Source organism: Suricata suricatta, chromosome 11 (assembly GCF_006229205.1).
Source record: "Suricata suricatta isolate VVHF042 chromosome 11, meerkat_22Aug2017_6uvM2_HiC, whole genome shotgun sequence".
In the NCBI taxonomy this organism is placed as follows: domain Eukaryota; kingdom Metazoa; phylum Chordata; class Mammalia; order Carnivora; family Herpestidae; genus Suricata; species Suricata suricatta.
The window spans coordinates 17,724,893-17,748,527 of NC_043710.1; the positions used below are offsets into that span (position 1 = coordinate 17,724,893).

Here is a 23,635-nt window from a genome sequence, read left to right on the forward strand (position 1 = left end):
GGACCTTACTTCTCACCCCCAGCAGGATCTCCACTGTCCTCTCCAGCAGGGGACTGTGGCAGGACCCCAGCAGAGCTTCAGGGCCTGATCCTCAGGCTTTAATCCTGTGTGACTTGACATATGTTAACGCACCTCTCTGAGCCTGTCTACCTCCTAAGAGACAACCGTGCGTCTGGTAGTACTCTACCCAAAAAGATGACGCGAAGCTTTCTTGACCCCTCACCTCCTTTTCTTTATCTCACTTTTCATTTTGAGTGAGCACTATTTGTGTAGGACTTAGTCTGTGCTGGGCACTGCTATAAGCACATTTATTGCTCATTTAATCCTCAGGATAATCCTGTGAGGGGAGGCATCGTTATCCTCTTAGTTTACAGATGAGGACTTAGAGGCACAGAAAGGGTTACAGGATTTGCTCAAGGCCACACAGCTATTTTAAAAAAGTGACGTATAATTGACATATAACATGATGCTGCACACGGCTTTGAGGGGCGGAGGCAGGACTCCATCCCAGGCAGGCTGGCCCCAGAGTTCATGCTCTTGACTTCCTCTTCGCTAGTGACCTAGTGCACACAAAACATTGTGGTATGAAACTCAACCGAAAGGAAAGGCTTTTAATAAGTGATAACAGTCCTTACAACCTGACTTCAAACAGGTCAGCTTACTTCTGTGGGTCCCCGCCCGTTTTGTCCCTACAGTGGGACTGGTGACACCTCCCTGACAGCTTATAGAATAATGGGTGTGAAGTGCCCGGCAGGGATCCCAGCATGGGGCCAGCGGGGGGCTTTTGGCAGTCCTGTCCTCCTCTCTGGAAGCTGCAGGTGGAGAAGGGTCTGGAGTTCCTTTACTCAGACGCATCCACTGAGCCAGCAAGAGAAGGTGTAGAAATACCACCAACCTTGGGGGGGGGGAGGGAGGGGCCCAAGTGAAGCAACAGATGGCTTAGCAGGTGCACAGAAGTAAGGGCCTGTGGGGGTCCAGGCGGGTGTGGGACGAATCCAGAAGAAGGGTGTGAACCAGCCTGCCTTCACAACAACCCTGAGAACACAAGTGTCTTAGTCAGGGGACGGGACAAGGCCAGAGGTCAAGGAAAGGCTCAGTCCATTCCAGGCCTGGGGGGTTTTAGCTTTGCCCCCAGGATGGTTCTGTGGTTCTTTCTCCTCACCAGCTTGTCCTACAGCAGCATGAAGGGCCTCAGCTTCAAGGTCAAGGTCCAGGTAAGAAGTAACTGTCTTCTACAAAGAGCTGAGGCTCTGGGCTGAGGGAAGACGGCAGGTGGAGTGAACCAGCAGTGGGGGGAGGGGGCAGTCTGGGAGGGGGCAAGGCCCAGCAGAGTATAGAGGGGGCAGATCCCCACTGGAATCTAGAGAAGAACAGACAGTTGCACCCCCTGCCTCTTCCCATCCCCTCCCAGAAGACTCTCCCTGCGTGCAGGTCTCAGAGTCCCCTGCCCTGGGACCCATGGCTAGAGGGTGACAGGAGCCCTTTCCAGGGAGGCTGCCTGCCTTCTTCGGAGGCCAGAAAGCCACTTCCTGGGGGCCTTGGAAAAACCAGGCCAGATCCAGCAGCGTCCTGGCTAGAAAACCCAGAAGAGGCCAGGTTCGTTTTCCTGGGCAGCCTCTTCACAGCTTTTCCATTTCCCCTGGTGGCAGCGGCAGCTCAGCCTGCGTCCAGTGGCCCCCGGAGCGAGGTTAGCCCAGCGCAGTGAGGTCTGACCTCAGTGTTGCCATGGGGACGCTCTGGAGGCCATGCCACCTGCGGAACAGCACCTTTCTTCCCGAAGGAGTGGGAGGGGACCGTGACTGCTGTGCGCTATGTGTCACCTGCTCCCGGCTGCCTGGGTTGTTTCTCCCCAAACACAGACTGTCGCAGCGGGGTGGGCGGGGGGGACGTGTGGGGGGACTGCTGGCTGCGCCCCATGCGTGTGTCCGTGCGTCTGGGTCACGGGCACAGGCACTTATGAGAGCCCCCCAGGGAGCCTCACTTCCCTCTCTCCCTGCACCAGGCTGGGAGGCTGATCACTGTGGCCCCAGACTGACATTTACAGCAACCTGGTCTCCATAGCAACCGCTGTTACATCACAAGGAAACTGCAGACCCTTTAGCTGGAGCAGAGGAAGCGCAAATACCCTTTTAGGGGCAGGAAGAGCTCTGGCTTCCCCTCCTGAGGCCCCTCACATGACAGGGGACATGGGTGTCGAAAGGCCAAGAGGGAGAGGGTCTCTTCCCAGAAACACCAGGCTTTCCTGTGAGCTGTGCACCGAGCCTTCCCTGGAGGCTTGAGGGGCATCTAGATGAACTCTCCCTCCCCCACCCGGTCCCCTCCCTCATCCTTCCAAAATTACATCTCGGTTTCCTCAGCTGAAAAGTGGGGATAGCAGAAGTCACTCTTCTATTGGGTCTTCAACCCGATATAGGATATTTCCCTTTTAGGACTCTCCCTTTTATAAGGGGAGGAAAATGAAGCACAGCGAAAGGATTTGAACCCAGACAGTCTGGCTCGAGAGCGCATTCACAGCCTCCCTGGCGCCCGGCGGCATCACTATTTCCAGCCTCGCTGTGGCAAACACTTCCGTGCGGGCTTCAACTCACTCTGCACCGCCAGCATCTCGCCTCATGAGAGCGTAAGGCCTTTTTCTTTTCCTGCCCTGGGGTTTATGCAGTGCCCAACATGGACTGCTGACAGGAGCATACTTAGCATGAGGACATACTGGGGGCAGTTAGCTTCCACTGGGCCAGCAACCTCTCAGCAGCGGGGCATGGGAGCTGATGGATGGATGCTTCTGTCAATCTGTCATCTGGCCGCCAAGCCCTAGGGTCCTTCTCTACATGGTTCAGAGGGTCCTGGCCGCCCTGAGCCCCAGCCACTCACAGCACTGACCTGAAGATGTATTGTGATGTGGGCTTTTCTGCTTTTCTTCTTTGTTCGGTTGTGTCCGTCACTTGTCTCTGCTCCCTGGGATCATCTCCAAAATAAACTCCCGGCTCACATGTGCTTGCATCAGGTTCTGCTGAGGAGGGGACCCTGGGCCAGGGACGTTGGCACTGGAGTCGTGCTGGGAGCAGCACCACGGGGTGGCGTTCTGGAACTGGGGTCCACGGTGAGATGCAGGGAGGCCCCTGTCGTGGTGGGATGGGAGACACTGACAAGCTTCAGCGTACAAGTGTCACATTTATGGGGACCGTCCCTCTGGTAGCAGGCGGGGGCACTGGATGAAGGACTAGGGTCTGTGAGAGCTCTGGCATATGAACGGCACAGGGACAGTGATAATGATAAGGCATGTGGGGTCGGCTGGCTTCTCTTAGCTTCCGTCATGATCTTCCAGAAAGGCAATACCAAGTGTCAGCCATGGGCGTGCAATGAAGACCCAACCCAACACAGCCCTGTTTGAAGAGACTCCCTCCTCCCGCGACCAGAGGGGACCCGGTGCTGAGAATCAGGCTCAGGATTGAACTAGAGAGACAGCAGGGCTCCCAAGGGGCCGAAAGCACAGCTGAAACAGACCTGCACAGGGCCCCGGCCGAGGACGGAGTGGTACCTGAGACTTGAGCTGGGGCCATATGTGGGTGGATGAGCTTGAGGACCTCATAGGTCCAGACACGTCTGAAACTTTGTGCACCGAACTCCCACAACTCAGCAAAGTGCTTCCTGGCCAGTTGGGGGGAGGGGCCAGGTCCGGGCTGCATCCAGGAAAGGCCTCCGTGTGCGCCACCCCCCCGTCCCCCCCACCCTGCCCCCTGTTCAGGGCCTGACCGAGAAACCCCGGCCACTGCCGGGTCGTGTGCATTCTCCAGTGGCCCACCAGGCCCACGGCTTGTCTCATCTCCAGTGAGCATGGGACTCATCGAACCTCTAGCAGAGAGACAAACTGGCAAAACAGAGACCAGCCTGGGCTTAGACTCAGCGAGATGTGGGTTCAAATCCCACTGAGGACCCAGGTAGAATGCGGCCCTATCAAGGCCACCTGCTGTTGGGACACTTCGAGAAACTCATGGATCCAAAAGGCATAGTCGGTGATGGAGTGGGTGTTCATGCTGGGCACTGCTAGAGACGAGGTGGCTGCCATAAAGCACCGCGTGCCTCTCTTCAAAGCACAGTCCCACGAGGAAGACAGACGTGCGTGAAACAAACCAAGTCCCAGGAAGGAGTGCTTTTGGGGATTTTACTACCTGCCAGGCCTTGTGCTGAGCTCTCCGGTACCAAGAATCACAAGATCTTTAAAACATCCTCGAGATGTCCCACGTCCCTTGTACAAAGGGGGACAAGGTGGCAGGGACCTTATGCTAAAGCACATGCACTGGCCTTGTACGCGACCTACTTAGAGCAAGACAGCCGAGCCGGAGACCCAGGTGGCCTGATGGGGAGACCCAGGAAAGCCTGCCAGACTGGTGACAGGGCGATCTGACAGCCGGAGAGCGCACTCAGGGCCGCCTGGGGGGCTCAGTCGCCTAAGCGTCCCACTTCAGCTTAGGTCACCGCTCACAGCTCCTGAGCTCGGGCCCCCACATCAGGCTCTCTGCTGTCGGCATGGAGCCTGCTTCAGTGCCCGTCTCCCTCTCTCTCTGCCCCTCCCCAGCTTGTGCTTTCTCTCTGTCTCAAAAATAAATTGGAAAAACTTATATAAAAAAAAAAAGAAAACAAATAAAAAAACCAAAGAGCAGAATAAACGTCAACCATGGTTAGGTTATTATTAAGCATCCATAGCGAGCGCTCGTTTTCGGAAATGACTCGAAACAACACAGACCAAAGCCAGCGTGAGCTCAGGCCACTGCCCCTGTACTTAGCTGGGGAGCAGCCCCCAACCTCAGCAGCTGACCTCCAGCTTCCAGAGCCCCGGCTCTGCCCCCAGAATCTGGGGAGACCCAACAGTCGAGTCTCTGTATTCCCCCTTTTGAAGCCCCCTGAGGAGGGAGGCCTGGAGGATGGGGGCCGCTTCTGGTGTTCTGGCCTGGAGGGCGGTGGGGCCGGACTAGCTGGGCTCCAGAGTTTTATCAAGAAACCCACTCAAGCTGGGCTCAGCAAACAGCGGAGACTTGTTTATGAGGCAGGACTGCCCACCCAGGGCTGGCGGGAAGGGCCGGGTCTGGGGAGACAGGAGCTGGGGCTGCGACCCACTGGCACTGGCCCTCTCTCCTCCTCTGGGCTCCTCTCTGCCAGCTGGCTTCATTCCACTCTCTCTTTGCCAAGCAGGGCCTTTCATGCCTGGGGGGCCATGGCTGCCCAGAGCAACTGTGTCCACTCTTCTGGCTTTGGCCCAGCCACGTGAAAGACCAAATGGCTGGGTCTTTCCCTCTCTTCCCCTTCTCAGATCCAAATGTGTGGGAGAGAGAATGGACTGGCCCAGATCGGGTCCTGTGTCCAACCTGAGTCTCATCACCCACAGCTAGGGCCGGTGGAGAGGTACCACCCCGCACCCGCCCTTGGGTATGGGCAGGGAGGAGTCCCTCTAGATGGAGGGTCTTCAGCTCCCCCAAATCAGCCATGGCCAGCAGCCCATCTGTGCATCCACTCTGGTCTTCTCTCCTCCCCACCCTCACCCCTGCCAAATGCCCATGCTTTCTTAATGTTCCACTGACCCTCCTTTTCAAGCAATTCATATGTCATCAGCTAAAGCTCTATCCCAAGAATAGAATTCATAATACTTTCCCCCTTATAATGATCATTATTATCTACTATATATTGAGGAGTTCCTATATTCCAGGCACTGGACATAGCCCTTGGCACTTGCTACTTCATTTAATCTTTACAATGACCCTGTGGAGAAGATACCAGTGTTTTGGTAATAATGAGCCAAGAATAAGAGTAAGAGACTGAAGGACAGGAAGGTGAAGCAAGCTGGTGACATTGGCCCAGAGTGGCAGAGCGGTGTTGAAGCCCTCGGAGCCTGTGTGTCCAGCCCCACACAGAGCACTGAAACTTCTGGTTACTTAGCCAGACCTGCCCCCTCACCCGCACCCTGACAATCACAGGGCCAGGACTGACAATGTGAGGCTGTCGCACAAGAGAGGGAGCATGGGTTTCCTGGAAGGTTGAACTTGGGTCTCAATTTCTTTCAGCTGCCAAATAGGGGTGATGTTCAAGAGCAAGGCAACTGGGAAGATGAAACGAGAAAACACGCTTGAGTCCTACTTCGATGCCTGACTTAACACAAGTTCTTTCCTTCCTCTCCCATGTCAAATCTACGCTTGCAGCAGAAATGATGTGCTGGTCTAAGAAAAGCACCATTTGTGAACTTGAATGCACGGGCATGAGCTGAGGAAGCATAAAGCACTTTTCCTCTCTCCTGGTGAGAGAGCCCCCACGGCTCCGGGGTGGAACAGTCGTGAGCCGGAGTGGGTGTACTTGCTGCCAGAGCCAGCGTGCCAGAGCCTGCCTCCAGGATTCTCCTCATGGCCCGGAGATGCAGTGATGGGACGGCGGCCAGGGCTGGCCACACAGCTGGGCAGTCGGGACGGGTCTGTAGGGAGATCCTTTTGGTTGGGTTAACCAGGGGCCAAGGCAGAATGTTCCGAGTTACAGAACAGGGATAACATGCCTCTCCCAAAGACTGAGCAACTGATCTGAACCCCCGCCCCCCCCCCTTTTTTTAAACAAACCACCAGTGTCCCAGGCACCAAGCCACACAGTTTACATGGATCTTGGCCACTCCATCTGTGCAGCCTTGGGCCAATTACTTAACATCTCTGAGCTTCATTCTCCTCATCTGTGCGATGACGTTCATGATGTGCTGGCTTCTGGGAGTCTGATGAGGTTTAAATGAGCTCATACAGAAGCCGTCTCAGCGAACGCTAGCTGGATGTGGGTATTAATGATGTGTGTTCATCAATTTAAGCTTCACGCTGACCTTGAAAGGCAGGAACTATTGTCCTTTTTTTCATCTTGCTCCTGGTTGTGGAGTGAGGGCAGCAGCGGGAGAGGGAGGTAGTTGGGCAAGGAAAACTCAGATGTGAAATTGGTGGCCCCTGAGTGCGGACATGACCACAGGCAAGGGCACACGGGCAGCATGTGATAAATCAGGTTCTGGGCCGGAGTCCGCAGGGGACGGCTCCATGAGTCTAGGATGAGCCGGGCGATGCATGGGCAGTGTAGCATCCCCTGGTGATTCAGAAGCAGGGACCTGGGTCAGGTGATTTGGCAAAAGTCCCCCAGCCAGTAAGGGGCGGAGGCAGGATTTGAATGTAGATGTGGGTCCCTAAACTAGCATTATTTACACAAAGAATGCTTCCCACTCTCTTCTGCCTCCTAGGGCTGGGCCCTCTCTTCAGGGAGGAGGGCGGGAGGCACTCTCTTGAGCAAGACTCTTGAAGCAACCGTTTCGGGCCACGCATTGTGCGGCCTTTCCCCAAAGCCACTGGAGCCAAGATAGTGCTGTGTGGATTCTGGAAGGGACCAACAGCCCCTCACCAACGGCCAGGGACACATGCCCCATTGGCTGTCCCCCCAGACTTCCTCTCCGGGGCTGGTCTCCGCCCTCTGGTGCCACTGGGCATTCTGAATGCCTCTGGCAAACTTTAAGAGCTGCCAAAGTATTTAGTTACTTTGATCATTTTATTAATAAACGTGCACTGGTGCCAACAACATGGAAACTGCTGCCTGGGAACAGGGGTGGGGACATGCTCTGGGGAGTTTTCTGGCTGGACGGTGGTGACATGAGAAACAGACAGGGATCTCTGAGCAGAAGGGAGGCAGGCAGCCGGATGGCCCAATTTAGGGCATCTCAGGGCCTTCAAGGACCTCTGGGGGTTGCGAAGACCTTTTTGGGAAAAGGGTTGTTGAGGGGAACTGGATGTGAGGGAGCCTGGTGTTCTGACCCTCAAGCCAGAGGTCTCGAAGCCACTTGGGGCTGAGAGACTCGCTTGGCCTGCAGCCAGCCCCTGGTGTGTGGGGGAGGGGCAGACAAAGCAGCGGCCAGTGTACTAGGCCCTCAGAGGACCTTGAACCCCAAAGCAGCGGGAGGGGCAGGGAGGCACCTGCCGCAGAGGGACTGCCTGCCTGATCCTGCGCTCCTAGGAGAGAGTCTCAATCACATGTAGGAAGTGCAAGGGGCCTGGGGCCAGCACACAGCAGACCCTCCGTACCCATGGCATGCATTATCAACACCTTTCCAGGATGTGGTAAAGAAAAATACTCAGAAGTGGTGTGCCCAGTAAGAACAGGCCAGGAAAGTGGGTCTCTGTGTGGACGTGGCAGGCAGGCTACCTTGCAGGGGCCAAGCCCCAGGCCTCTGGGGCTCGGCCCCCTGTGCAGGCACCAGAAAGGCCCTCTCCTCCCACCAGGATGTGTGTTCTTTTCTATTACTGGCCAGTGAATAAATGATCGGAAAGTCTTGCCAGGATCTGCCGTTTACCCTTTAAGGGAATGAACTTGTGTTTCATTTGGGGAGTTAAAAAATAAAAGCCTCCCCAGACAAAAGCCTGGATGGGGGAGAGTGTTTCTCCCAGTCTCCGTCCTGGGGTGAGCTGGACAGACAGCATGGATGGTGATGGGGACCCGAGGAGTACCAGGAGAGGGTCCCCTCCCCTCCCCCACAGCAGGCACCTCCCGGACGGCCGCCTCCTCCAGGAAGCCCACACTGTGCAGGCAGGCACCTTCACTAAGTGTGCCCAGGCCCTTAGGAGAACAATAAGTATAAATACATTTAGCCAATATACACTTTACTCAATCTATATATTACTCAACATGATCTTTCCTTTACAAATAATAACCATGTATTATTATGTAACATATTATGAATGTTATCAAACACACACATATAAATTAAACAGTAAATTACATTAGAGTAAAATAGTATTTAAAAATTTTTTTTCAATGTTTACTTATTTTTGAGAAAGAGATGCATGCAGGAGCTGGGGAGGGGGAGAGAGAGAGAGAGAAAGAGAAAGAATATCCCAAGCAGGCTTCGCACTGCCAGCACAGACCCCAACTCAGGGCTCAATCTCAAGAACCATGAGATAATGACTTGAGCTGAAATCAAGAGTTGGATGCTTAACTAACTGGGCTACCCAGGTGTCCCTTCAACGTTTTAATAGTGGGAGACAGTTTTATGTCATCGTTAACTAAGATCTCAAAGCCAAAAGCTATATTGAAGGTTAGGCTCCTTAGTTATACTGGTAGATATTAAGTCTTAGTTCAAATTGTCTTCTTACTCCTTTGTGAAATGTGGGGACTGCTTTCTTATTAGACTTTTGTCTCTGCTTCACCCTCGGCTGTTTGAGCGGATGCCCCGGGGGGTGAAGCGCCCATAAATACACCTTGTGCGCGCTTACGTTTTGTTCAGTGTTTTCTTACTTTCCTTTTTCCCCCTTTATTTCCTGCTCTTTTGAAGTCCCTCGTTTGGTGAAAACTCAGTTGAACAGTATTATAATCTATAAAGCTACTGAATTGGACTCACGTGAAGAGAAAAATTCTTCAAAATGCTGAAAACAAGGACAACGGGCAGGCAGCAAGCCTCTCTGTGTGGTCCCGGGAGTAACATTAGACATAAAGACCAAATATGGACATGCAGCGTCAATCTATAAATACGGGTACAATTTAATTTTCCACCCCCCGCCTTTGTTTTGGGTAAAGCGGAAACAGAAATAACAATGTTGAAGTATTCCTTTCCCCTCCCAGAGCTACCCTGCACACCTCTTGTCACACTGCCTTGGAGACTTCTGTGTCCAGCTCCTCACTGTCCCCCTCACTTCTTAACCAATCTCTCCTGCAAACAGTAGCCAGTATGAGCTTATGAAAGTGTGGAAAATGTGGATGTGATCGAGCCACTGCCTCTCCCTTGCTTTCCATGGGTCTTCGGGGGAAAATAAAGCTTCTTACTGGTCTGGCTGCTTCTCCTACCTCCCCTGGCCCCCGTCCTCCCCTCCTCCTGTCCCATGATGCATCAGCCAGGGGCAGGGGGCGGGGGTGGGGCTCCTGAGCTCCTTGGCCTGGTCCTGCACCTCTGCCCAATATGACTCCTGGCTGGCTTCCTTTTATCTTTCAGGTCTCAGTTCTAGCGTCACTGCTCAGAGAGGCCAGGGGCAGCCCCTTGTCTCAAGAACACCCTCTTCCCCCATCAGTCCCGAGAAGGCATGAATCATATTCCGTCACTATGTACATCTGTTTGTGGACTCTGCTATCTCCTCCACTCCGTGATGAGCTTGGGGACCACCAGGGAGGACCCATGTCTGCTTCCTCCACTGCTGTATCCCCAGAGCCTGGTAGACTGTAGGTGCTCAATAAATGAATGAGTAATGAAATGAATGAGTCAGCTATGAAGGGATCTACAAATGCTCTCTTGGACTAGACTCATCTCTTGGCCAGAGCTCGAAGCTCCTGGATATGGGGAAGCAGCCTCCCACCTCCTGGGCCGTGGACTCTAGCCTCCCTTACAGCAGGGAAGCTGGGGGTACCTGTCTAAGGTGCTTAGAGGTAGCCCGGAGTGGTGTTCCAGGGGGTGGCAAAGGCAATGGAGACAGACGTGTCCACCTTTCTCCTGGAGGGCTGAGAACCTGGAGCATCAGAGAGGGCTGGGGTTATACCTAAAGACACACAGGAAGGTCAGGACAGGGAGCCCGCCGGAAACACAGGTGAGGAGACAAATCAGGGTTCTCTTGGGTAAATGGACTGAGTGGTCCAGGATGCTGTGTGGTTGTTGAGGGCAGGGGTGCTGTCACCTGGGCTGGGCCTCTGTGAAGGGGCGGGGCGAAGGCCTTACTACACCCTCTCTGGGTAACAGAGTCTGTGCTTATATGATCCTCCTGGCTCCCTCTTGGGACGTCCCCACAGGCTGGTCAGGGAGGCACAGATGCGGCTTAGAGACTATCCCAGCTCACACAGGTAGTAAATGGTGGAGTTAGGACCACACCAGGGTCTCTCCTACTTTAGGAGAGCTCTTCCCCCTCCTCCCTTCCCCCTTCCCCCTCCCCCTCCTCCCCCTCCCAGGTCCCCCTGCTTCCGGCCAGCAGCAGTCCTGAGGCATCCGCAGAGCTCCCCCCCCCCCACCCCGTGACCAGCTGGCACATAGGGGCTCAATCACCCATCTCGCCAGTGTCGCCAGGTGTCTGCAGGTGTGGCTGCTTGTGGCCACCGGCCCAGCCTCCTGCTCAGTGCCTGCTTCTGAAAGGAAACGAAACATGACCCTGTGGGAAAAGACTGGAGATGAAGCAGGAGAAAATATCTCCTTTGCCGAAAGGGGCCCAAAGGGACCCTTGTTTTACTAGATTCCTTGATGGTCTCTGTGAAGTGAAGGTGTTTTTATTATACTTTTAAGGAAAACCGAAGCCCAGGAGATGGAGGGGGGAGGAGGTGGTGGGGACCGTTTCTATACATCCTTCCTTCTTCAGGGCTCAGTTACTTCTTTACAGTGAAGGGATTGGCCTTGACCCAAAGCCGGCAGGGTATGGGCCTCCCATTCAGGACGCTTAGGCTCCGTGGATGGGCTGCAAGATTTCCAGAAGGTGGGTGCTTGGTTTGGGTCTTGCGGGATTTGCAGGAGGAAGGGCAGGAGCCGTCACAGGTGGCTGGCCAGGGCCAGGGCCGAGGAGGCAGGCTGGGAAGGGAGGAGGGCGGGGCTTTCCAGAGGAGGGGGAGGCAGGGGGTGTGGTGGGAAGAGCCTGTAACTCAGAACCAGGACCTCTCCCAGCTCTGTCACCGACTTGCTGGCTGATGTGCGGTGAAGCCTCTGCCCTTTCCTAGGCCTCAGTTTCCCCATCGGCAAAATCGGTGGTAAAGGTTTACACAGGGGGGTGGGGGAGGGTGGCCTCTGAGCTCCTTTGGCTCCTCTAGCCGCTTCTGTCCCCAGGGGATGCTGTCCTGGCTCCAGCTGAGGCTGCAGGTGCCACCATTTCTCAGGGCCCTCCTGCTGCTCGGGTCCACTAATCCCCCTTAAACCAGGTTCTTCCTGGCTGCTGTGACCAAGAGAGGCTTGTGGGGTCCTCCTCTCCCAGGAAGAGGGACTTGGCACAGGGGGAGGGGCGGGTCTGGCCTCCTTCCGCCCCCTCACCTGCCAGCAGGCCCCCCAGGCCATCTGTTCCACACTGGGTCCCAACAGAGAGCCCTTTCAGCGCTCCCCGCCTGTGCCTACCCCCTGCCCCCACCCCTGTCTGAGCAGATGGCCTGCTTGCCATCCCTCTGCATAGACAGAGCGCCCTGAGGCCCAGCTGGAGGTGGGGGTGGGGGGGGGGCGTCTGCCCTTCTCTTACAGAACTGGCCAGCACCCGATTTCAGGCGCTGCACCCCTACCTCACTGAGCCCCTGTTGCCATGCACAGCACCCTCCCCACCTCGTGCTGCCCAGCCCACCCCTCCTCCAACCCACCCCTCCTCCAACCATTCAGAGAGGGCTAGGCCCTCAGATGCCACGAAGCCAGCCCCCTGGGTCCACACGGGAGTCACCAGACACCTGCCTGAGGCCTCACCGCTCCTCAGAGGACATGAGCTCCTGCCTGGGACTTGAATTGTCATGGTGAGTGCCCGCGACCTCCTGCTAGTCTTCAAGCTGTGAGAGCACCAGGCTCTCCGAAGGGGCTGGGGGCGGGTGTTGGATCCTGACCCAGGAGGTCTGGGGAAGGGCCTGCGAATCGAATTCTCTGTCAGCTTCCCAGAAGGTGCCCAGGTCTCACAGGGGCTGCCATTCTGTCCTCTGTATTGAGCCTGAATGGCAGTTGAAGCTCTGAGACTCAGACAAGACAGGTGACCCCCCCACCTAAGACTCAGGCAAGACAGGTGACCCTAGCCCCATTCCACTGGAGAAGACCTGGAGGCCCCAAAGGCGTGCAGTTTCCTAGAGTAAATTTCACATAGAGCCAAGCTTGGTACTGAATATATGACTTGTTAGGTCAAGACTTCCAGACAATAGTCACTGGTCCTCCCCACACCCCCACGGACATCTTCCCAGGGGAGGGTAAGAATGGCCCTGAGGTCATCTCTGTCACTCCTTCCCCCCAGCTATAACACTTAAAACCCCCCAGCCCTGGAAAGATGGTGATGTCTCCCCTTATCCCCAGCGCAGTCCTAAATAAAATCAGCACCAAACTCTAAAATAACTGCAAGGAAAGCTGATCATGACAATAGCACTTTGGTGCATTTAAAAAAGATTACATTCTTGGAATTCATTTGATTTGTGGCCCTGCTTCTGTGGTGCCCAGAGCAAGATCCCCACTTCCTGAGACTGCTCAGCGTACCATGCCCCACTCAGCGTGCTGTCTGGGCCAGGAGCCCGTTGGCTGCTGAGTCTCCTCTCTCCCTGGGCCGCCTGGTCCCTCCCTGGCTCCTTCTGTCCCTCCAGATTTCCTCTCTTGAAGCTGGAAGGCACCCATCGGGGAGCCTGCATTTCCGGGAGGGGCCCTAGAGAGGCAGACTTGTGAATGGGGACTTGAAACGTGTGCCTCTTCTCTCCTTGACCATATGGCTTCTCTTCCTGGAAGGGAGGGGGGGTTGCTTTGAAGGAAAGCCCAAGGCTCCCTCCTTACCCCTCTGGGGAAGGGGTCCCCACCTAACCCTCTTCAGAGAGGAGAGAGCAAGACAAGCCTCCCAGGGATACAGCCCAGAAGCCCCTCTCTGCTCTGGGGACCCTGGTGTTAGATGGTGCTGGAAACGGAGAAGCTGGGAGGGGCTGCAGAGGCTGCAAAAAGCTGGCTATGCTGGGTGCCTTGTAAGGCATTTAACCTCCCTGGACCTCACTCGGGTAAAGCAGGGACTTGATCCTCATCCCACTCTGCAGGATTATCCACAGATGAAGAGAAACAGCATATATAGGCATAAGGCATTCAGCCCCGAGCCTGACTCAGGAAGCATTCAATGCCCCGTCCTTACTGTCCCTACGAGCTAGTTTGACATCACAAGAAAGAGCACTGGAACAGGAATCAAGCCACTCAGATTCTAATTTGGGCTCTGCTACTAATGTGTGCATGGCTTTGAGCAAATCCCGTAGCCCTCTGGGAGCCTCAGTTTCCCTACATGTAAAATGAGAGGCTGGGACCAGATGTCACCTCTGACTTTCCATCACTCCAGCACTTTCCATAGCTCCTATTCATCCTTCCTGACTCAGTTAAATGTCAGTGTTTCTAGGAAGACTTTCTTGAGACCCCATCCCCACCCCCCACTAAGCCGTGAACCTGCTGGTCACCCCTCCATGCCCACCTCCTCCCACTGGCCCCGCATGGAAGCACATGTCCCTGGAGCGCGCCCCCTCTTTTCTTTCTCTCTCTTTTTGATTTGCATTTACCAGCTTGGGGGAGCGGACTGAGCTTGACGCAAAGCAGAAGGAAAAGAGAGCAAAGGAGAGGGAGCAGGAAGGCTGGACAGAGAGGCCAGGGTGGCTGTGGGATTTCTCACCATCTTCCAGGCTGCCCTGGACCCCTGGTGGGGCGAGGAAAGCAGGGTGGGGGTCTGGAGGCAGGAGTTCAGAGGTTCCAGGCATGGGAGGGGGTTCTGATTCAGGGCCAGAGCAGCCACACCCACCTCTGCTCTCAGTCTCTCCCTGACCCGCTCCCCCCCACTTCTCAGGCACCCCCTCGGGCCAGCACTGTGGTGCCAACAGACAGTCTCATCTGGAAGTAACTCAGCCAACCCCAGGCCCTTAGAACTTGCCGCCAAATCCAAACTACTATGATGTCCTGAGGGCACTGCTGGGGGTCAGCAGGCTGGGAAGGGGGGCATCTCTGTGGGCCAACCTTGGATTAGAGTTGGGGGAAGGCACATAGGGTGGTTGGGAAAGGTGTCGAGAAGACATGAACTGAGATGGGAAAAGCATGAGCAAGAGCCGGCACCTGCAGACCAGGGCACGACAGGGGAAGAAAGTCCTGGAAGAGGGAACAGCACACAGGACAAGTCCAGGGAGCAGACAGAGTGGTGCACAAGAGGGCAACTTGGAGCAGTATCTGGCTCCGTCTGTCTCCTCCACCAGATCGCAAGTTTCTCTGAGGTAAAAATGGAGTTCCACTTATCACTCATTTTACATATGTGTGTATGTGCATATGTATGCATTTATTCCCTCGTTGTTTTTGGCTGCAACAATTTAAAGTGTATTACAAATCTTGCAAAATAAAGCGGCAGATCTAGGATGGCCTTTACCCTTGGCTGCCATGTACTGTTGCACAGGCTGTGTACTGCAATGCCCTGTGACCCTGCTCCATATGTCATAATTAGTAGTGATTATTCTTCCACTGCCTCAGCTTATATGATATGTAGAGTAAGGTGCTGGGAATACAGTGGTGAATGAGGTAGATAACACTTCTGTCCTCAAAGGGGGTATGTTCTAGAAGGCAGAACTTCCATGCGACACATGCTCTAAGGGCATGAATCAGGGTGAAGCGGTGGAGTGGCTTGGTAACCCAGGAAGGTCTCTGACACCAGGGGTGAGAGAGGGGCAGCCTGGTGAAGGCCTGAGGGGACGAGCACTGTAGGCGGAGGGAACAGCATGTGCAGGGGCCGGGGGTGGAAATGCTCAGGGGATACAAGAACTGGGAAGGTGGACTCGGTGTGGCCAGGAGAAAAGGAAGAGGCACCACGCCATCTCTAGTGACGAGTCCAGATTTTATCCTAAATGAGAGAGAAAGCCGTGTTTCCCGATCACTGGTCAACGTTTTCAAAGCTCTCCTGGAAAGATTGACTTGTAGGAGGCACAGCTGAGAGCTGGGGGGCCCAGTAAGGAGGAAAGACAGCTGTCCCCGAGGGAGGGGTCAATGGCTTGGGTGAGGCTGGCTGGGTGGCAGGTTAGGGCAGGTGGTAACAGGTGAAGTGCAGAGGCCCAGGAGGGGCAAGAAGGAGTGGGGTGACTTCCCGCCCTCAATATCCACCAGAAGGACAACAAACATTACTACTTGTCAGTACAAAGAGCCCCCGAAGCACTGTGTCTCACCGTGTGAAGCAGACACGGCCCCAGTACAAGGCCCCGTGTCAGCTGTGTAAACTGAGGCCCAGAGAGGTGGAGAGTCCTGCCAGGTTCCCATGGCCTGGAGGAAGCTCACAGGACCTCCCTCCCTGCCTCAGTGGCCGCATTGGTCCCTACTCTCTACAGGCCTGGCAGGGGGCGGAGGTCAGAGGCTGTTCCCCCAGTGGGGCGGTGGGTGCCGCTGGGCACAGTGGCTTCTCTGTCCTGCCTGGGGCTGAAAACACATGTTAGCAATTGGCAAAACACAGACAAGCTGTAGTTCAACATGCTTCGATTGGCAAATGCACATCTCACCCTCTCCTTATATAAGGACATAAAACAATAATTTATTCATACTCAGAAGCCAGCACAAAGTCTTCTGCCAAGGCTTTCCCTCAACCCCCTCCTCCAGCCCCACCCCCGCCCCCAGCAAGAGGCTCCCAGGATGTCCTGGGGTCTGTGAGGATGACAGGGAGGACTGAAGGCCAAAAGGAGAGCTCCCTGGGACCTTTCAAGTGAAGGTGCAGAGATACCGATGAGCGCCTGCTGTATGCTGCTCCTTAATTATTTCTCATCTAATCGTCAGAATAATCCTGAGTTGGAGATTAGAAACCTAGGAGATACGGACCAGGGTTTGAATCCAGGCTCTGCCCCTTATCAGCCAGTCATTTGGTGAGAGCTTCTCTCCATAACAGCCCCCACCTCGTCAAGTCTGCCGTGTACAGTCCGAGAAGTCCTCAGCATATATATAGTAAGTGTTCAATAAACACTAACTAACCTGGCGAGCATGGGGTTGCTGTTATCCCTGTTACTAAAGGGCAAATAGAGGCCCAGAGAGGCTCTGAAAGTGAGCTAAGACCACACAGCCAGGAGCTGGCAGAGACCCTGGCAGGTGTGTGGAGTTCTATGGCCTGGGTTGGAAGACCGCCATGAAGCAATAAACGCCCCTGAGGGCTGTACACGTCACCTCCCATTTACCCAGAGGCCTAGTGTGTCCTAGGCCTGGTGACAATTCTTAGGATGAGCAGATGCAGAACCACAGTCCCGAAGTACATGGCCTATTGGGGACAGAGGCAACAATAGCCTCAGAACGCAGTGTGTCAGGAACTGTCACCAAGTGCTGGAGGGTTGGAAGAGACAGCCCTGGAGGGTCCCTGATGCAGGGGGCGGGGCGGAGTGGGGGTGCTGGGACGGACTTCCCAGAGCTGACACCTGCATGGTGGGCAGGACGGCCCAGCCTGGGTGGAGTCCAGTAGGGAGGAAGCACCCACATGTTTGGGGGTGTGGCACCGCTTGGTTCTCAGGCTCCTGGCCTGGAAGTGCTCATCCCCACCCAACCGTAACAGCCGTGGCGTGTCCTCGGCATCACGTACTCAGTGGACACCAGGGGTAGCACTGCCTGAGCCAACCCCCTTCTGTGAGCGCTGACGCCAAGATGCACACAGAACTTTCCAGCCCCTCAACAGCATCCTGGCACGCTGACCCCAGATGGGAAAACCGAGCCACCAACCGATCCGTGGTGGTTATAAAGACCTGCGTGGAGTGCGAGGGCAAAAACGTGGGCTTTGGAGCTGACAGGGTCGTGGGCTGGAATCCTTGGTGCATGAAGCCAACCCTTTCTGGGCCTCAAGTCTCCATCTTTAAAATGGGTCACTTCACACAGATGAGCTAGATACACAAGCCCCGCGTCTTGTATCCACAGGCTCTCCACCGTGTGCAGCTTTTCTCTCTCAGCTCAGAGTGAGGGTGGGACGAGGGGGAGGCAGTGGTGAGTGGGGGAGGGGAAGTCCCCAGCTCAACCTCCGGGGGTCCCAAGGACAGGGGATCCACCCCTGAGCGCCCTCCTACCAGGAGCGGAGGGCGGCAGCCAGCCACGCAGGGGTTAACCGGCTGCCAGCTGCAGGTGCGTCCTCCGCTCGCCCGCCCGGAACCCCCAGCTAAGTGCGGCCCGGGCGCGCGCCCAGCGCTGCTCCCCGGAGCAGTTACGTAACGATGTCGTCGGTGCGCGGCGGCCCGACCGCCTTTGTGGCCACGATCCGCCTCGGCAGCGGCCCCGGAGTATTAATAATCCGATCACTCAAAATGGCAGGCTGGGCTTTCTTCGCTTAGACTGGGGAACCCAGGATGCAACAACAAACGCGGCCCGCTCCTTTGGTCCCGCCCCCATCCCGCCCCACCCCCGCAGCCCTGCAGCCCCTCGACTCGGAGCCCCTCCCCCTCCTTGCCAGGGCGGGCATTCTGGTCCCCAGAACGAGAACGGAATTATTCCGGAACCAACCCGCCGTGGTTTCCAGGCCCGTCGCTTCTACTTCCCGGACGGGAAATCTGGCAAACTCGTTAGTTAGCTTTACCTGCAGAAGCCGAAGAATTCCGAAGCGTCGTTTCGGAGAATACACTTCGCAAACTCTAAAGCCTTGCTTCCTGGACTTTAGCTCTGATCGGAGTCAACCTGTGGGCAGGCAGATTGCCGCCACGAGGGGGGGGGGCTCCCTCCCCTCCCTCTAGAGTTTGTTGTCTGAAGTGGGGCCAGAACTGCATTTCTGTCGTGTTCCTTGTAACTCTGCTTTGAGAACAGCTTCTCCAAAGGGACTTTTATGGATTAGAATCCGCTGGCCATTTATGCCTGCGTCCCAACAGTGAATGACTACACTGGGGATAAGGTGGGGGCACTGCCCTGCAGGAGGAAGGGTCATCCTTACCCAGGTCCACAGGGCAGTCTGAGCCATTTGGGGCACTGGGCCTCAGTGTGTTCTAGGGTGTGGTCTTGGGTAAATGATGGAACTCAGTGGGCCTTAGTTTCCTCATCTATAAAATGGGGCTAATAATGAATGGTACCAACCTCCTGAGATTATTAAGTACACATAATGTGCCTAGACCAGTGCCTGGCACACAGTCAGTGCCCAGAGGCTATCTATTGAGACAATGATAACCCTCTGGGGGTGGTACCCAGGTGGCCCAGTGTCCCCTGGGGCTGGAGACTGGTGAGGCACTGGCCACAGCCTTACCTGGACACCCAGAATCCAAAGCCCTGATCTCACAGCACAGCGTGGCTGCTGTGGGTTTCACAGTCCTGGGGTCTCCAATCTGCTGCCGCCTACCCACATTGCAATTCTTTTTTCTGTCGGGACTCAGTACGGGAGAGTCTGACCCGGCCCAAGGCTCTTGTTTGATTTGCAAAAGTGTCAGCTATGCCTGCAAGGGGTGGTCCACACTCCATCCTGAGTTTGGGGGTGTCCCGGGGCTAGGATCCAACGCCCCCAGACACCCCCCTGGCTCTCGAAGCTGGTGTAGGATGCCTTACCTGCAGATAGCCACATGTACCCCCTCCCCCTCCTCACTGTCATTTCCACGTGTTCATTCAGGGCAGGAGTCCAAAAATATTTATTGAGCACTTACTGGGAGCCAGGCCCTGAGCTCAGGACTGAACCTGCAAAGAGTCTCACTTAATCCGCCAAGTACCCTGAAGGTCATCATGATTTTCCTGAGAAACCTGCGTAAGACCCCAGAGCTAGTTCGCAGAAAACCAGGGCCTTGTGCCTAAATCCAGGATGCTCCAAGTCCCAAGTCCCGCTCCAACCTGCTCTCTGGAGCTCGGCCCCTACTGGAAGCAGGAAAGGGCTGGCTGTGATCTGTGGGGGCCTTCCCCCCACCAGCTGTCCCACCCCCATCCTGATGGGCTGTCTCTCCCCCAGGTGAGGAGCTGCCACAGCCAACAGCGTGGTTGATGGCAGCGAGGATGATTCATACGAGGGAGGGTGGAGGGAAGGAGGCCAGGCCAGTCTCCCCAGGCTGGGGGAGGGGCCAGGCAGCATTGTGAGTGGGGGGACGGCTTCGGAGTGCCTGATCCCACAGCGGGTCCTCCTCCGGTCCGGGTCCGGAGGTATGCCCCACCAGCAGTGTAAAGACGCCTCCGGAGGAGGTCTTCTTGCTAGGCATGCTCTGTAACCGGAAAGGAAAATCTGGAGGAAGTGAGGGAACCAGGAAGGGGAAGAGGGAGGCGTTATGAAAGCCTAGCTCCTCTGCCTCACTCCCTGGGTCAATGGCCCTCCGATCTTGGACCAAAATGGCACTCCTCATGGCCACTGTACCTAACGGTGGCTTGACAATTCGCTTACCTCAGAGCTCCCTTGTATGGTTTACAAAATGCCAGCACCTGCACCCTCTCCCTCTCTTCCTCTGGGCCGCCGCTAATGTCAACAATAGTGCCTGGTCCCTGCTAAGGCGCTTAACATGGGTCCTCTCTGTTAACCCCCCAATACCCACAGCATGTGGACTCTGCCCTGCTTCCCATTTTGCACATCAGGGAACTGAGGCTCAGAGAAATGAAAGCACTGGTCCGTGATCCATAACTAGGATGTGAACCCAGGCCCATCAGCTCTAAAACCCCCGTCCTCAACCACAAGGGCCTCTGACAACGTTCTCTTCCTCTCTGTACCCCACCCCCCAACCCCAGGGAGGGGGTCACTGCTGAACCCAGTCACCAGGCCTCAGCCCCAAAGACTAGGCCCAATGGGCATTCCCCCAGCCGTTTTCCTCCCCCTCCCCGGGTGTCTGCACCTGTCTCTCCACTGAGTCTTTGAAATCCAGTTGCCTATGCATTCCTCCCCGGGGATTCACAATCCACAAGTGATTTCTGGCCACAGACACAGGCGTTTCCTGTGCCCACGCCACCCTCCAGGCACACACCCGCCCACATGCCTCCCATCCGCACAGGTCCGCACGCGTGTGCCTACACGGACACAGGCACCATGGTGCTGTCACCCCTACAGAGGGTGACCAGGGCAGGCAGCCTGAGTCCCAGCTGCTCCCAGGCTCCAGTGGGAGGCTGGAGGGGAGTGACCCTGCCCCAGCTGGCTGCCTCCCCAACTCCAAGCCCACCCTACTCCACCCTCCTGGCGCTCGTGGACAGTTTCACAACGAGAAACCCAGGAAGCACGATAGTAATAGGAGTCAGCGTTTCCAGCCTGCGACTCTTTCTCCTCTAATCCCTCACTTGACAGTGATGAGCTCCCGGAGGCGGGTATTTTTGCATTTCCACTTCTCAGACAGCTAGTTAGGAGGAGAGCCAGGCCGGAACGCCCCTTCTCCTGCACGGCAAATAAAGACTATGTCTCTTTGTCAGCAGGCCGAAGCACCTGCTCCTAGATGTGGGGAGCACTTTCCGAATGTCCGTTTCTGCCTCACAACGGCCCAGCAACGTGAATTTTTTTGTGCCCAGTGTAAAGATGAGGTAACAGGGAAGTGAAGAGCAGAATGCCAGTGGAAGGAACATTTCTGAACTAGATGCACATCACTTTGGAAAACTCTGTAGGAAGGAAGAAAGCAGGAGCTTCCGATGGGCGCTTTAGGGACTGTAGGTGCCTGGGGTAATGGGGGCTTCTGCCTTCTCCTCTTGCCTGCCAAGCCCTTTGCCAGTTACTGTGAGCTGTCTTCATTGCAGTGTGTGTGCGTCTGTCTCGTAAGAGCTATGAGCTCCCCAGGGGCAGTTACTGGGTCCTGGTTACCCCCAGAGCCCAGCACCCAGAACCTTGCCTGTTACACAGGAAGGGCCCAGCCAACACTGCCTCCATCATGAAGATGGGGGGACAACCTATGCTCCCAGGCTCCCCACAGATGGGCTTGGGAAACAAGACAGAATCAAGACACCCAGAGCTCAAAGGTCATCCACATCCTATGCCCCGTAAGGTGTGAATCCCTCCTCTAGCACCCCTCGTTAACTCTTCCCAAAATTCTGCTTGCATGCTTCTAGTGACAGGGTACTCACTACTACTCGGGCAGCAGCTTACATGTTGAAGATCCTGGGGTGATTGTTACAAAATTCCTCCTGTTGATATAAGGCTCTTGGGTATCTACAGTGATCACACCAAGGGCAGCACTGCTAGTGTCTCCATGTCAAGAGGGGACAATCAGAGGTGACACTGCACACTTGCAAGGCAGTGCCCACCCTGTAGCAGCCCAGAACCTTGCATGCTGGGAAGACAGAAGAGGCAATAAATGAATTCATCACCCCAGCTTGAGCCAGCTCTGTTAAGGCAGCGAGTTGGGACTCTGAGTTGTTGGAAAGACTACTATTGAGCCTCAAGTCAGGTGGACCTTGGGTCTGTGCTTCACCCAACACACTTAGGAACAATCTCAATCTGTAGTTCTATCCATTCATTCACTCATTTATCTATTCATTATCGACCATCACTGGCTGGGTGTTTGGGCTGGGAGCGGGGAGGGTGGCACCGTGCGCCAGAGAGGTGGCTCCGGATCACAGTCATTTCCTTGGTAATCAGGACAGCTCACCATCACCGAGAGCTCGCTATAAACCAGGCGCCATCCCATTTACTTCCATGTGAAGGGCACAGCCTCTCTGGCCCAGTTCTAGCTCTGGGGAGAGCAGGTGAGAGTCTGCTTGGCAAACAGTTAGTGCTCAATAAGTGTACACTGATGCTGTCCCATAGCTACCGGGGTAGTTCCTACTCTTGGTCACCCCCATTTTGTAGGTGGAGGAAATAAGCCAGGTAGAGGTTAAGTAACTTGCCAAATGGCTGGGCCGGGGCTCAAACCAGCAGTCTAGTCCCAGAGCCTTCTTGATTAACCCTTCAGGACCTGGTGCAGAAAGAGCTCGGAACCTGGAGTCAGAACGCCCATCTAGCTACAGACCAGGGACTCACTTCTGTCTGCTCTATTTACTCATCTCATGAAATGGAATATGTCATCAGCCTTGACTTTCTCTCCCCACCCCACCCCCCACTCCCATCAGATTAAAATGAAGAGATGCAGGCATTTTTCTTAGAAGGAGACTGCAGGGTGGTGAGATTTGGGGTGGGAAGCACATTACTGGTCACAGGGAGTCGAAATGAGCCAGAAATTGGGTGGGGGTGGGTGGGCATCTTTTGTAGGAGCCTGGTTCTTTTAGGTTGACAGGCTCCTAGAGACCCCCGAATCACACTCATCACCCTCCCTTGTCCCCACAGGATGTGCAGAGATATAAGATCTGACCCATGCGCCCCCGCCAGGTGTCCAGGAGCCCCAGATAAGACCTTAGTCCTGTTACAGTGCAATTTACCACAACATCGCGGAGGCCGGGTCTTAGGAGGATGAAGGAGATGGATGTATAAGGGCGGGGGAGAGGGGCGTCATTTGGAGAGGGAGAGAATGGGGGAGGCTAGGTCAAGGACCATCATCTATAAAATGGGATTCATCATTCAGCTCTCATAGGCTGTTGTGAGGATCGGTTGAGTTAATGCTTGTAACTCCTTGCGCACACGGTGCCTGGCACGGAGCAGGCGCTCAGCAGATGGTGACCATTGTTGTCACTGTGTTCCCTACACACTTGGGTATCCACCAGCCAAAGCAGTCCTTTCCATTTTAGACACTGGCCTAGGCCCCAGGGGATACCCCAAGGATATTTAAGACAGCGTGGTTTGCCAACCTATGGGGGTGTTGATAGTCTCACGAAAGGGGCGCCTTCTTCAGAACTTGCCAAAAAAAGTCTTCTTGGGCGCCGCCGCGGGCCCTTGGCTTTGACTCTCCAGCGCCTTCTCCCGGGGCGTGAGCGCGCCCCCCACAGGCAGTCCCTGGGAAAGCCTCTGCTGGGGAGCCCCGGAGCCCAGTCGCCCCAACCCCTCTCCCCCTCCCGCCCGGCGGCCACCCTCGGGGGCGAGGCAGCCGGCGCGTGGGAGGGGACGGCGCGCCATTGGCTTGCGCGCGGGACCGAGAGGAGGGACCAGCGCGGGCCGCCAGACTCGGGTAAACCCCGGCCGCGCAGGACGCCGCGCGCAGTCCCGCCTGGCCCTGCCCT

The 23,635-nt window shown here is 55.6% G+C and overlaps 1 long non-coding RNA gene across 3 annotated transcripts; it reads right to left on the minus strand.

Annotated features, from left to right (window-relative positions):
* Positions 1–408: 408 nt before the first annotated feature.
* LOC115272319 lies at positions 409–2,015 on the minus strand. 3 transcript variants are annotated; one of them, XR_003900356.1, is made up of 4 exons: positions 1,821–2,015; positions 1,163–1,255; positions 896–1,035; positions 409–560 (listed from the first exon to the last, which is right to left on the minus strand). It is a non-coding gene; the product is annotated as an uncharacterized LOC115272319 (long non-coding RNA). The 3 variants fall into 3 exon arrangements; XR_003900355.1 differs by lacking the exon at positions 409–560 and having other exon boundaries at positions 592–1,035; XR_003900357.1 differs by lacking the exon at positions 409–560 and having other exon boundaries at positions 592–1,035; positions 1,163–1,360; positions 1,821–1,849.
* Between the last annotated feature and the right edge of the window lie 21,620 nt (positions 2,016–23,635).